This window comes from Adiantum capillus-veneris, chromosome 3, assembly GCF_014529385.1.
Source record: "Adiantum capillus-veneris isolate H3 chromosome 3, ASM1452938v2, whole genome shotgun sequence".
NCBI lineage: Eukaryota > Viridiplantae > Streptophyta > Polypodiopsida > Polypodiales > Pteridaceae > Adiantum > Adiantum capillus-veneris.
In genome coordinates this window covers 23279387-23294492 of record NC_140933.1, presented here as the reverse complement: position 1 = coordinate 23294492, position 15106 = coordinate 23279387, and positions in this window count along the sequence as shown.

Here is a 15106-nt window from a genome sequence, read left to right as displayed (position 1 = left end):
GTTCAATCGCTCGGTCAATCAGTGTGCCTCTAGTGTGAGACGAGGGGGAGCTCTGTTGTGGGAGTGGCTCGTGCGGTTGTCCCGTGTCTGCTCTGAAGAAGTCTGTGATCCGTCTTTGAGCCTCGCCATTCATCAGGCTATCTCTGTGTCTGCGCAGCTCGAGCAAGAACAAACCCAAACATCTCTGATCTTCGTATCCCATGACTCTTGAGAGTGGTCCAAAACCCTCTCTGAACAAGCAATGGAAGCGGCCTCGTATCTCGTAGTAGACGGGGCAGCGGCATGTATAGTGTAGCTCTGTCTCAGGTTCCATGTTACACAAGGGGCATGTCCTGTCCTCTGCTGGTACTCCGCTGTATCTCCCAGTCTCAATCCGCAACTGGTGAGAAGATGTGCGTAAGTGGCCAATAGCACATCGTATCCCATGAGACAAGCGGGTATCCATGTATCTGGGTCTCGCCACAAAACCATCTTCCGTAAGCTGGAGGAGGTGGTCTCTGTAGAAAGCCATCTTCGTGCCCAAATCCTGTGCTGGTTGTATCCATGTCCTCCTGGTGTCTAGTTGGGTCAGGTCTTGGCGGATGAGCTTGGTGATCTCTGACTGTGTAAGAGTGAGAGATGGTGCATCTAATGAGTAATGGAATGGTGGCAGGCTGTCTATGCTGAACCCATGTGCCTGAAACCATGATGTCATCTCCCCGTACCAGCATGTTGTATCTCCTTGTATGGCTAACTGTCGAGAGGATTCAAGTGCTATGCGAGCATATCTGTCTCTAGGAAGTTCCCATGTGCAGTTTATGAAGGAGACTGATCTGATGAGCGCCTCCACCACAAGTGGGGGGGCCGCTAGCTGTGCTCGGATAATGGCCCGTGGTATTGATGCCTTGGCTCTAATGAGCCGCGAGATCATAGAGACGAGAGGTTTCTCCATGTTCCCCCATCCGTCTGAGCGACCCGGCCTCCCGTGGTGATCCAGTGAAGGTCCCCATATCTCGGTTCCATAGAGCAATGCTGAAGCTACCAAAGTGTCGAAGAGCTAGAGCTTCGTCCGGGGCTCCTCAAACTGAACCTGCGAACACATCCTCTCCAATCTACCCAATGTTGCGTGGGCTCTAGTAAGTCTGGTCTCTGCTGCTCTTCTGAGTGAGAATGCAGGTCGCTAAAAACCACTCCAAGGTAAGTGTAAGCGTCTGTGTACTCCACAGTCTCCTGGCCGTATGTGAATGTAGGTGCTGACCTCCTGATCCACTGTGGGGTGGTATTAAACACCATAACCTTGGTTTTACCCAGGTTGACAGACAAACCACTTTCGTGGGCAAACGTATGCAAAGCATCCAATTGACGTTGCATTCCCTCTGGGGATTCGGAGATCAACACTATGTCATCAGCATATAACAAAAGTGTAATCCATGTCCCTGCCAACTGAGCACCTTTATCCCCATCGCTGTCAATGTAGTCAGAAACCTCATCCACATACATACCAAAAAGAGTAGGAGAGAGCGGGCAGCCCTGCTTTACCCCAATAGTGGAGTCAACCGGTGTAGAAAGTCCCTCCGGGGTGCGTACATGCCCTACTACTGATCTGTACAATGCCATGATCCCCCAAATGAGTTCTGTGGGTACTCCCATTTCCTGTAATCTGCGCATCAGTCTAGCTGTGGGTACCGTGTCGAAAGCTTTGCGGAAGTCCACAAAGCTACAATAGATCCGTCTCCCATGAGATCTGCCTTCCTCGATGATGGCCCTGAGTGTTAGGATATGGTCAAGAGTAGAGAAGCCTCTCCTGAATCCTGCCTGCCCAGTTGCACGTATTCCTTCCCTCTCCGCCCATCTACTCAGTTGTTGCTCAAGAATGGATGCATACAACCGTGCCAGTGTGTGCCCAATCATAATAGTGCGATAATTCCCAGGCTCCATGGAGTCTCCTGATTTGAAGATAGGTACGATCGTAGATGCCTCCAAGTGTCCGGTAGGCCCTCATACATGGCACGGTTAAACATAACTGCTAGAAGCTTTGCTAGTAGGTCTTTGGCATGCATGAAATGCTCAGCGACTAGGCCATCATGATCATATGCTCTCCGAGTCTTCATCCTGTCAATAGCTTTCTTCACCATCTCAGTGGTGAAAAAGACACGTGTGTGGGCATGGATCGGGGGTGTTGGGGAGGGGCAGCTGTCCAGGGACTGTGTACAAAGATGATGCGTACTGACCCCAGGTCTCTGTGGAGGAAATAGCGGGGGGGGGGGGGGGGACTGCTCATGAAAGAGCCGCCACGCCTCACGCGAGTCCTGACTCAAGAATAGCTGATATAGATCCTGCTCGAGTCGAGCCAAAAAAGCCCTCTTCTTCCGCCGCACCAGGCGTCAGAAGTCAGTCTGTGACTGTCTGTGAGTAACGTCCCCCAACAGCACCTCCCTCTGAAGTCTGGCTCTAGTCTGGCGGCACTCCTCATCGTACCAGCTGTTCTGAGGCATGCTCCTTGATCGGCAGCTCTGCTCAGGCTGGGTGTGTGGGTATGCTTCTGCTGTTGCCTCATGTAATGTCTGTGTCAGTATAGTAGTTAGCTCCTCCAGAGGTTGCCCCGGGTCCTCAGTGCATAGGCGTCTGTAGATTCCGTCCATGTATACAGAGTCCGTCTCCCGTGTGAATGTATAGCGAGTAGGGGCTGCTACTCGTGGCCTGTGTGCTACACTGAACTGGAAGGAGATGGTCATCGACACCAGAGCATGGTCCACTGCCACCCCGACCGGTCTGGGCCCAACTGTGAGATCCTGGATACTAGAGATGAGATTCAGCTGTGCCATGACATAGTCCACTGTGTTGGCTCCATGTCTGTATGGGAAGCATGTAAAACCTGCTGCAGCAGAAAATCTCTGTAGGCCGTTCAAGATGGCCAATCCATGTGCAGTGCCCTTGTCTATGAGGTGTCGCCCATACTAAGTATATTCCACATCGTGTGATAGTCTAGAAAGGCCCGTCTCTGCAACATCTAGCTCTCTTAGCATCTCCTCTGAAGTATCATAAAACACTGCCTGGTGATGGGCAGTCCTAGCATTGAAATCCCCGAGGATGATAATGTCACCGAAACTCCCATATGTCATCATCCAAAATAGAGAAAGGGGATTGTCCTCTGGGTGATGCATAAAGAGAGAAATGAAATGTTATATTAACGTCTTCAAAAGGCCAAAGTGACCTATGAGACCAGAAAGTTACAATGTGGAGAGAGAGAGAGAGAGAGAGAGAGAGAGAGAGAGAGAGAGAGAGAGAGAGAGAGAGAGAGAGAGAGAGAGAGAGAGAGAGAGAGAGAGAGAGAGAGAGAGAGAAATGAAATGAAATGAAATGAAATGAAATGTTATATTAACGTCTTCAAAAGGCCAAAGTGACCTATGAGACCAGAAAGTTACAATGTGGTGGATCTGATACAAAGTCAGAGTAACAAGATGACAAAATGACAAAATGAAATACTATGGAATCCTAGACTGCTGAGTGTGGACTAAGCCGCTGAAACAGCTAGCTGGGATAACTAGATCATTGGAGATCCAGCATCGGTCGCTGGCGGATCTCATCAATCTCCTCTGTGGTCAGTAGTCTGACTGGACGTCGTGCATGTCGAGCCAAAGTGACCCGGATCCTCTGCTGCAGCTTCTGTCGATGTTGTGTAGTCCTCCGTAGTCATGGGCGTCTGGATCTCCCCATCTTGCTCGGTCGATCAGTATGCCTCTGGTGTAAAGCGACGAGCTCTGCTGTGGTAGTAACTCCTCCGGGTGTCCAGTGGGGCAGCTCTAAAGAAGTCTGTGATCTGTCTTTGAGATTGGCTAGTCTTTCCTCTCATCAAGCCCTCTGTGTCTGCGTAGCTCGAGCAAAAACAAACCCAGGCATCTCTGATCCTCATACCGCATGACTCTAGAGAATGGTCCGAAGCCCTCTCTGAACAAGCAATGGAAGCGGCCTCGTATCTCGTAGTAGACGGGGTTGTGGCATATGTAGTGCAACTCTGTCTCAAGCTCGATGTCACACAGGGGGCATGTCCTGGCCTCTGTTGGTATTCCGCTGTATCTCCCAGTCTCGATCCGCAGCTGGTGTGATGATGTGCGTATTTGGCCAATAGCACATCGTATCACATGAGACAGGTGAGTGTCCATGTATCTGGGCCACGTCACAAAACCATCCTCCGTAAGCTGGAGGAGATGCTCTCTGTAGAAAGCCATCTTCGTGCCTAGCTCCTGTACTGGCTGTATCCATGTCCTCTTGGTGTCTAGTTGAGTCAAGTCCTGGCGAATGAGCCTGGTGATCTCGGATTGTGTAAGAGTCAGAGAGGGCGCATCCAGTGAGTATTGGAAAGGAGGCAGTCTGTCTATGCTGAACCCATGCGCCTGAAACCATGACGTCATCTCCCCATACCGGCATGCTGTATCTCCCTGCACGGCTAACTGTCGAGAGGACTCAAGTGCAAGGCGTGCATATCTGGCTCTGGGAAGTTCCCACGTGCGGTGTATGAAGGAGACAGATCTGGTGAGCGCCTCAACCACCAGTGGGGAGGCAGCTAGCTCTGCTCGTATAATAGCACGTGGTACTGAAGTCTTGGCCTTAATGAGCCGTGAGATCCTAGAGACCAGAGGCTTCTCCATGTCCCCCCATCCATCACTGCGGCCTGTCCTCCCGTGATGGTCCAGTGAAGGTCCCCAAATCTCAGCTCCATAGAGCAATACAGAGGCCACCAAAGTGTCAAAGAGCCAGAGCTTCGTCCGAGGCTCCTGAAATTGAACCTGTGAACACATCCTTTCCAATTTACCCAATGCTGCATGGGCTCTGGTGGGCTCTGGTCAATCTAGCCTCTGCTGCCCTCCTCAATGAAAATGCTGGTCCACTGAAAACCACTCCAAGGTAAGTGTAAGCATCTGTATACTCCACCTTCTCTTGTCCGTATGTGAAGGCGGGCGCTGACCTCCTGATCCACTGTGGGGTGGTATTAAAAACCATGACCTTGGTTTTACCAAGGTTGACGGACAAACCACTTTCTTGGGCAAACCTATGCAAAGCATCCAGGTGACGTTGCATCCCCTCCGGAGAGTCAGAAATCAAAACAATATCATCAGCATATAACAATAGTGGAATCCATGTCCCCGCTAGCTGTGCACCTCTATTACCATCTCTCTCAATGTAGTCAGAAACCTCATCTACATACATACCAAATAGAGTAGGAGAGAGTGGGCAGCCCTGCTTCACCCCAATATTGGAGTAAACCGGTGTGGATAGACCCTCTGAGGTGCGTACATGCTTGTATAATGCCATGACCCCCCCCAATGAGCTCTGTGGGTACTCCCATCTGCTGTAATCTGCGCATCAATCTCGCTCTGGACACTGTGTCAAATGCTTTACGGAAATCCACAAAGCTGCAATAGATCTGTCTCCCACGCGATCTGCCCTCCTCAATGATGGCTCTGAGTGTCAAGATATGGTCAAGAGTAGAAAAACCCCTCCTGAAACCTGCTAGCCCGGTTGCGCGCATCCCCTCTCTTTCTGCCCATCTACTCAGCTGTTGCTGCTCAAGAATAGATGCGTACAACCGTGCCAATGTGTGTCCAATCATGATAGTCCGATAGTTCCCAGGCTCCATAGGGTCTCCCGACTTGAAGATAGGTACAATAGTAGATAGGCTCCAGGTATCAGGCAAGCCCTCACACATGGCATGGTTAAACATAACTGCTAGAAGCTCTACTAGTAAATCTCTGGCATGCATGAAATGCTCAGCCACTAAGCCATCATGATCATATGCTCTCCCAGTCTTCATCCTGTCAATGCCTTCCTCACCATCTCAGCGGTGAAAAAACCACGTGTGTGCGGGCATGGATCGGGGGGGTCGGGAAGGGGGGGCTGCTCAGGAACTGTGTACAAAGATGATGCATACTGGCCCCAGGCCTCTGTAAAAGTGATGGCAGGGGGGGGGGGGGGGAGTGCTCATGAAAGAGCCTCCACGCCTCACGTGAGTCCTGACTCAAGAATAGCTGGTATAGATCCTGCTCTAGGCGAGCCAAAAATGCCCTCTTCTTCCGCCGCACTAGGCGTCGGAAGTCAATCTGTGACTGCCTGAGTGATGTTCCCCAAAAGCACCTCCCTCTGAAGTCTAGCTCTACTGTCCCGGCATTCCTCATCATACCAATTGTTCTGGGGCATGCTCCCTGAACGGCGTCTCTGCTGAGGCTGGGTGTGTGGGTATGCCTCTGCTGCTGCATCATGTAGTGTCTGTGTCAGTATAGTAGTAAGCTCCTCCAGAGGTCGCCCTGGCTCCTGTGCACAGGCGTCTGTAGATCCCATCTATGTATACAGAGTCCGTCTCCCGCGTGAAGGTGTAGCGAGTAGGGGCTGCTGCCCGTAGCCTGTGTGCCACTAAACTGAAAAGAAATGGTCAGCGATACAAGAGCATGATCCATTGCCACACCAACAGGTCTGGGTCCAACCGTGAGGTCCTGGATACTAGAGATGAGGCTCGGTTGTGCCATGACATAGTCCATTGTGCTGGCTCCATGTCTGTGTGGGAAGCATGTGAAGCCTCTCGAAGCAGGAAACCTATGTATGCCATTCAAGATGGCAGTCCATGTGCGGTGCCCATGTCTATCAGGTGTCGTCTATATTCAGTATATTCCGCATCGTGTGATAGTCTGGACAGGCCCGTTTCTACAACATCTAACTCTCTCAGCATCTCCTCTGAAGTATCATAAAACACTGTCTGGTGATGGGCAGTCCTAGCATTGAAGTCCCCTAGAATGATAATGTCACCATCTCTAGAGAACTCCCATTTGTCATCATCCAAAATAGAAAAGGGGGACTGTCCTTTGGGTGATGCATAGACCGATGTACTCGGGGGAAAGTAGCAAATAGCAATGTAGAGATATCTGCCTGTCTCTGCTTTCAATCTCACCCACATGTACCTAGCCTGTTCATCCCTGCGGGCTATATGTATCAATGGCTGCAAATCCTCTCTAAATAACACTGCCACTCCCCCCGAGCCCCGTCCTCTGTGCTCTGAGCGTGTCTCTTGTCTGTAAGCTGTCTCCCATCTGTATCCACTGATGTGAGGCATGGATTGCCCAGGGGCCTGGTGTGTCTCAGAGTAAAAGATGACGTCTCTTCCAGTAAAACTATCCTCAAAAGCACCCACATCAAGACGCATAGATCCATTACAGTTCCAGGCAGCCACTTTGAGTGTGGTCCCATAAGTCTCGCACCGTCATGTGGAGCGTCGCTCCAGTATTACCACTCTTCCATCTCGGTAAAAGGCAATCTTGCCTTTCCCCCTTTCCGCTCTAATCTCCGACATTACTTCCTGCATATGAGCGATCTGTGAGAGAGTAAGATCATCCCCGAGAAAGATTCCTGTGTCTTTAAGAGTTGGTCTTTTCTTCAAGGACTTCTTCGCTTCCATGGAGGGAAAACGGAGGATGAGTGCTCTTTCTTTTGAGGTTTCCCCACTGCTTTCATTTTTCTTTATGTTGCCCACTCTCCAGGCTCTTGTGTGCGTCGGCTCATGAACCCCCATCAAGGCCATGAGTTCTTTTACCTCTTCGTCCACATTGCCTTTGTCTTTAAGACCGCAAATTCTCACATGTAAAGCGCGCACACGTCTTCTTTGCTGCTCCTCTAGTGTCTGATTAATGATAGTGGGTGTGGATGTGGACGTTATCTCCTTGCATTTTCCTTTCTTGGCCACCTCGATCCATTTCTCGGCTTCATCCGCCTTTTGCTGAGTATTTGTAAGAACATCCACCTAAGAAGTCGTCATCTCTTTGTGTTGCTCTTCTCCCTCTTTGATGGCCCGTACTTGCTCCTTGATAGTGTTGATTTCTTCGATTGCTGAGGGTTGCAATTCGCCCTCTTCCAGTGTGTTGCTTGATCGTGCTTCGGCGAGTCTTTTTTGAGTGACGCAATCTCTTCGTCCTGAGTCGTCACTCGATCTTCCAGTGTATTTATCTTGCTTTCTTGGATCAGGATGCGTCCTTCGAGCATTTTTATTGTGCCCAATAGATTGCGGTTCATCTTGGTAATAGTCTCCGTCATTTCCTCTTTGCACTTTTGAATGGCATCCTCTAGGGGTTCGGCTTTATCGCTCAGCTTCCTCATGCTTAATCACTGTCCGAAAAAGAGCCACTAAGCGCACATATGCATCCACACTATGCATACATTGTCTCCCGCATCAAGCATACATCCGCATCCAGCATTCCACGGCGGGTAAAGATACAACCACAGCCCACTGCGGGCGTCATCCCTAAAGCCAAAAGCCAAAATAATGGAGGGGCCTTGCGCCCAATGTCCTGTCTAACGTAGTCCTGCATACACCACAAATCCGAACCTGTCCAAGCTGTCCCACACAACCAAAACAACCCTGGGTCTGCTCCTGTTCTAGCACCTTGCAGATGGGGCACACAGTCTTAAGAGCAGAGAGAGAGAGAGAGAGAGAGAGAGAGAGAGAGAGAGAGAGAGAGAGAGAGAGAGAGAGAGAGAGAGAGAGAGAGAGAGAGAGAGAGAGAAATGAAATGAAATGAAATGTTATATTAACGTCTTCAAAAGGCCACAATGACCTATGAGACCCGAAAGTTACAAAGTGGTGGATCTGATACAAAGTCAGAGTAACAAAATAACCTAACAACAGTACAAAACAAAGATATATACTATGGGGTCCTAAGTTGGTCGATGTGAGTCAAGCAAAAACCAAGCAGAATAATGGGAGGCTTGTTGGGATAGCTGAATCACAAGAGATCTAGTATCGGTCGTTGGCGAATCTCATCAATTTCCTCCATGGTTAGTAGTCTGACCGGGCGTCGTGTATGCCTGGCCAGCGTGCTCTGAATTTTCTGTCATAGCCTCCGTCGATGCTGTGTAGTTCTTCACAGTCGCAGGCGCCTGGATTTCCCCAGTTCAATCGCTCTGTCAATCAGTGTGCCTCTGGTGTGAGACGCGGGGGAGCTCTGCTGTGGGAGTGGCTCTTGCGGCTGTCCCGTGTCTGCTTTGAAGAAGTCTGTGATCCGTCTTTTGAGATTGGCTAGCCTCGCCATTCATCAGGCTATTTCTGTGTCTGCGCAGCTCGAGCAAGAACAAACCCAGACATCTCTGATCTTCGTATCCCACGACTCTTGAGAGTGGTCCAAAACCCTCTCTGAACAAGCAATGGAAGCGGCCTCGTATCTCGTAGTACACGTGGCAGCGGCATGTATAGTGTAGCTCTGTCTCAGGTTCCATGTTACACAAGGGGCATGTCCTGTCCTCTGCTGGTACCCCGCTGTATCTCCCAGTCTCAATCCGCAACTGGTGAGAAGATGTGCATAACTAGCCAATAGCACATCGTATCCCATGAGACAAGCGGGTATCCATGTATCTGGGTCTCACCACAAAACCATCTTCCGTAAGCTGGAGGAGGTGGTCTCTGTAGAAAGCCATCTTCGTGCCCAATTCCTGTGCTGGTTGTATCCATGTCCTCCTGGTGTCTAACTGTGTCAGGTCTTGGCGGATGAGCTTGGTGATCTCTGACTGTGTAAGAGTGAGAGATGGTGCATCCAATGAGTATTGGAATGGTGGCAGGCTGTCTATGCTGAACCCATGTGCCTGAAACCATGATGTCATCTCCCCATACCAGCATGTTGTATCTCCTTGTATGGCTAACTGTCGAGAGGATTCAAGTGCTATGCGAGCATATCTGTCTCTAGGAAGTGCCCATGTGCGGTTTATGAAGGAGACTGATCTGGTGAGCGCCTCCACCACAAGTGGGGGGGCCGCTAGCTCTGCTCGGATAATGGCCCGTGGTACTGATGCCTTGGCTCTAATGAGCCGCGAGATCATAGAGACGAGAGGTTTCTCCATGTTCCCCCATCCGTCTGAGCGACCGGCCTCCCGTGGTGATCTAGTGAAGGCACCAAGGTGTCAAAGAGCCATAGCCTCGTCCGGGGCTCCTGAAACTGAACCTGCGAACACATCCTCTCCAATCTACCCAATGTTGTGTGGACTCTAGTAAGTCTGGTCTCTGCTGCTCTTCTGAGTGAGAATGCAGGTCCGCTAGAAACCACTCCAAGGTAAGTGTAAGCGTCTGTGTACTCCACAGTCTCCTGGCCGTATGTGAATGTTGGTGCTGACCTCCTGATCCACTATGGGGTGGTATTAAACACCATAACCTTGGTTTTACACAGGTTGACAGACAAACCACTTTCGTGGGCAAACGTATGCAAAGCATCCAATTGACGTTGCATTCCCTCTGGGGATTCGGAGATCAACACTGAAACCGGCCCGTAGGGCGGTAGGCGTTGGCTTTCACCCGAAATTCTTTACTTTATACACACATTTAGAGCACTTTGCAAAGAGAACCTGCGACGGGAGTTAACACTTGAATACACACACGGCTCGGAAGCTAGAATGCTCCGAGCAGACGCCGACAACCTGTAGGCCCCAAAATTGGCGCCCCTTTCGGTATTTCTTTATTCTTTAGGAGGGTAAATTACAAGGTAAGGTCCTGGGAATCCTTCACGTGTATCCACCTAGATACTATTTGATTTGGCCAAATTTCGGCAGCATAACAGCCCCAAAACTTGCGCGAAACCAATTCCCCTGCTGGAACTCGCTTGCACTGTCGTATACCCTCTGATTCCTGTCCAAAAACAGTAAATTCAGCACGCTGTATTTACTGGTTTTTGCCCTGTTTTCAGCCCCAAACAGTCCCCTAACTGTCCTTTGCCAGTGGGGCACGATTCCCAATGGTCCTGGCGTCCGTACGGCTGAAAAACAGTGAATTTACAGCGCATACACAGCGCTGATTTTGCACCTGTACGGTGAGGTTATGACCCTCACCAGTGGCTGCTTTGGAGCAACAACTAGCTACCCCCTATTCCTGCTCAAGGAGGCTCTTGCCTCAGCACAAAAGCATGAACCCACACAACTGTACATCAGTCAAATGAGTAGCCCTCTTGTGGGGCATCACATAACTGCACGTAGGGGAGAGAGAGAGCAGTGTGTAGTGTGCAGGGCATCACTCCTAGCACCACACTGTACATGAGAGGGAAAGGAAGCACTCCATCGCTCTTAACCTGTGACAAAAGCTGAAATGAGGCCTCTCCCAACATAAAAATCAGCGCCCATTTTTCTGCAAGAGGAAAGTTCACGAAAATGTGACACTTGGCGCATTTTCAAGCATTTTCCCGTTTCGGGTTCGCCGCTTAAAAATATCCCAACCGACGCGTCAGTTGACCCCTGGTCATATTACTGCACAGAAGATTCTCCAGTGTGGCTTATGGTGGCCCTATATTTTTTGCGATGCAATTGCCTATGTAAAGGTATGCGATGTATGTCAGAGCTGTGGCCCTAAACCAAGCAAGCAGTCAAACCGTCCTCTGCAGGTCTCTATGGCATGGCAACCCTTTGAGAGATGGGCATAGATTTTGTAGGTCCAATTACTCCCTCCGCCCAACCCGGCAATCGGAAGTATCTCTTGGTGGCTACAGATTACGCAACAAAGTGGGCAGAGGTACTAGCAACAACGGACTGCATTGGCACTACGGTAGCCAAGTTTCTCTACGAAAATATTTTGTGCAGGTTTGGATGTCCCTTGGAAATCACCAGGGGTAGTCACTTTGTGAATGAAACAATTTCAACCTTGCTTGCCAACTGCAAGATTTTTCATCGAAAATCTTGTTCCTATTTCCCTAGAGCAAACGGGTAGGCAGAGAGCACTAATAAGGTTCTGATAGCACTCCTGTGGAAAGCATGTCATCTTCATCCCTCAACTTGGGCTCAAGCTATCCACGGTACCCTTTGGGCATATCGAACTTCTTTCAAAGCCACAACCAATCACACCCCATTTCAATTAGCTTTCGGTTTGGAAGCGATAGCACCTTTCGAATTCAACTCAGGATCTCTGCGAGTGGGCAGTCTGCGTGCCAATGGAGATTTGGGGTCGGCATCTGTCTCTCGTCTTTTCCTTTTGGATGAAAGCCGAAGTTTGGCTTCATTGGCTATGGAAGCAGAGCAGCTTCGTCGTAAAGCCTGGCATGGTCGCCATCTCAGAAAGTCGCAAATAACGCAAGGAGCATTGGTGCTACTGTATCAAGCCAAGTTTCTGAAAAAAGCAAAGAAGTTGGTCCCAGCATGGCAAGGACCATATAAGGTGATGGAGATTCTACCCCACGAAGCTGTACAATTAGCCACCCTCGAAGGAGTTCCGCTGCCTTTTGTCCATAGTCACCAGGAATGAGAAACCGGAACGGAAATGGGGAACGGGAACGCGGAACAAAATGCCATTCCCTGTTACGGGTACTCATATTTGAAACACGGAACGGGGATTCGGAACGGGAACTTGGAATGGGAACGGGGAACGGAGACTTGAAAACGGCCATTCCCTCTTACTATGCTTTAGTCAATGGATCTCGGATCAGATGCTATCATGCTTAAGCTGCCGATCAAGGGTCTAACCGGTCTACAATCAAGTGTTGAGCTTCGCCAACTTCTGAACCTTTAAATAACTTCGGAATCACTATCTTCGGCATCCTTGCTGTTCCTTTTCATCTTATCTCATACACCTCTCCTTAGACAACTCTCCTTCTGCAGACTCTGTTAAGATAATGGGTTTGATTTTGGAATTGGATAAACTCTACCCTTCACTGTCTATCTTCAATCTCTGTCTATATCCTATGTAAACCCCTTTGTGTTGTGTGTGTAGGAATGATTCTAGTCTCGAGCATAACCTACCCTCCTCAACCCCGACTTAGGCCTTTTTTTTTCAAAGCACAGAATTCTTTGATCTATAATGTCTCAAGTGAAACTCAGTTCTCTTGCTATGCATAAATGCATTAGTATTCTTGAGTGGGGTATTTATGAAGGTAGTTTTTTCACCAGCAAGTTTACTTCGCGTTTTATCTGCCCCGAATTCCTTCAGAGGGTTAGATGATCTCCGATTCCGGGGATGTTTCCTGCTCATGCCTTGCTAGTCCCTGTACTTGCTGTGTAATGCTTCTGATATCCTTTCACTCCTTCCCTTTGCTTCTTCTTCTCTTTGCTTGTGAGTGCCTTGAAAATATCATTATCACCTCACCTCACCTCACCCTGAAGCCTTGTTGCCCTGACGCCCTTTCTATCAACCAAGTAACCAAGTGTGGTAGATTGGCTATGCCATTTCATTTTCCTCTTCAATAACCCTCTTCAATAGCAGGTCTTGAGTTCAACTCCTCGGCTAGATTTTTATGGTCTCTGGGATAGTTTCCTACACGTTAAAACTCTTTTCTTCTTCTTTTACCACCCTCTGCTCTCACCCCTAGCCCTTGCCTCTCCTCTCAAACCCCCTCCCCTAGCCTCTCCCTCGCCTCTAGCCCTCCCCCTATCTAATAACCTCTCGCCCCCTCCTCTCGCCCTCCACCTCCCCTCCCCTCCCCTCCCCTATTCCATAGCCCTCCCCTTCCCCCTCACCCCTAGCCCTAGCCCTCCCCTTCCCCCTCGCCCTCGCCCCCATTCCCTCGCCCCTAGCCCCTAGCCCCTCGCCCTCGCCCTCGCCCTTGCCCTCGCCCTCCCCTATCCCCTCGTCCCTCGTCCCTAGCCCCTAGCCCTAGCCCTCGCCTCTCGCCTAACCCTGTCTCCTCGCCCTAGCCCTTCCCAGCGCCCTCGCCTCTTGAACTCCAATCCCCTCGCCTGCATCGCCCTCGCGCTCGCTCGCCAGTGCTTTCTTTAAAAGAAAAAAAAAAACATAAATCAAAGGCGTTACTTCCGTGCGAAAAGCTCAAAGGCGTTATTTTTCCTGCAAAAAGCGAAAAGCAGATAGTGTTTATTAAAGCTTTGGTACTCCATTCAGTCAATCATCCATTACTGAAATTGATCTCGCCCTTGCTCGAGCTACAGTGAGACTCATCAATCAGTTGAAGATTCTCTGGCACAGTATCAAGATGGTTCGTACTTGGAATAGAGAGAAGCATCTCCAGTCCGAGGAAGAGTCCTCTGCCTTTGGGGATAGCTCTGACAGTAAATCAGATTATACTCCTAGTTCAGAGCAGCTTTCAGAGGAATCTTCAAATGAAGATTCACCCCAATCAGTCACTGCTGGCAGGGTCACCACTCTCCAGGTGCCTCGCCCTTCTGGTGCCCTCTCCAAGGTACCTTTACTAATGATATATCATTTACAGGCGCCGAACCCGACACTCAAGGATGTGTTCTCTCAGCAACAAATGATACACTTGGATCTTCAAAATTTGGCTCAGGCCGATTTGTCCTGCACAATCTCTATTGCCAAGCTAAGTTCCCTCTTGCTCACTTTTCCAAAGCTGAATGGTACTACACTTACAATGGAGGATATCGGACAGGCTATGGGAATATTGATTGTGCTAGCACCTCTGCCCGCCACCAAAACTTTCTCGAATCTCTCACCAGAAGAAACTGCAAATGCTTGCCAGGAACTGTTGTTGGACTCAAATACAGACTATCATCGGGGTCGGCAGCTGTATTCAGTTTTACAGTATTATTTTTTACTGCGCGCACAGGAAAGAACAGGGGTTCCATCTTCTCCAGGTTCTCCAGCAATATGCGATGCTTTTTTTTTGTCTCTACCACTACCTGCCGTATCCATTTCACCATCTGCTGTTTAAAGCGCTTCAAGACAGAGCAAAGCGTTTTCGGACTCAGCATAAAGGGAAAGCGGAAAGGTTCAATTGCTATGCAGCCCCTATTATGTATTGGGTAGTGCAGATTATGCAGCAAAAGGTAGATGCAACAGCTGTTCTCACCCTGCAAGATGATCCAAAAGAACAAGACCAAGGCCGTTCCAAAATGGCCAAAGGGAAAGGCATCTTGCGCAAGAGGGCAAAGGTACAAAAAGATTCGTTTGAGTAGCTAGCAACACTACCCTTCTCTGAATCACAGGTCAAAATCTCTGATGTCCATACTACAACACCAACAGTGCGTATATCTACTTTTGTGGCCACCTCAACTTTCACAACACCTCTTGTGAGTAGTGTTGCAGTCACTAAAACACAACCTCCAGTTGTGTCGGTAGCACCACGAACTACTCTTAGTGCAGGGGCACCTAGGGATACTGCATGGGCATCTAGCTCTGGGACACCTACATCTGAACAACATGACATATATGAGA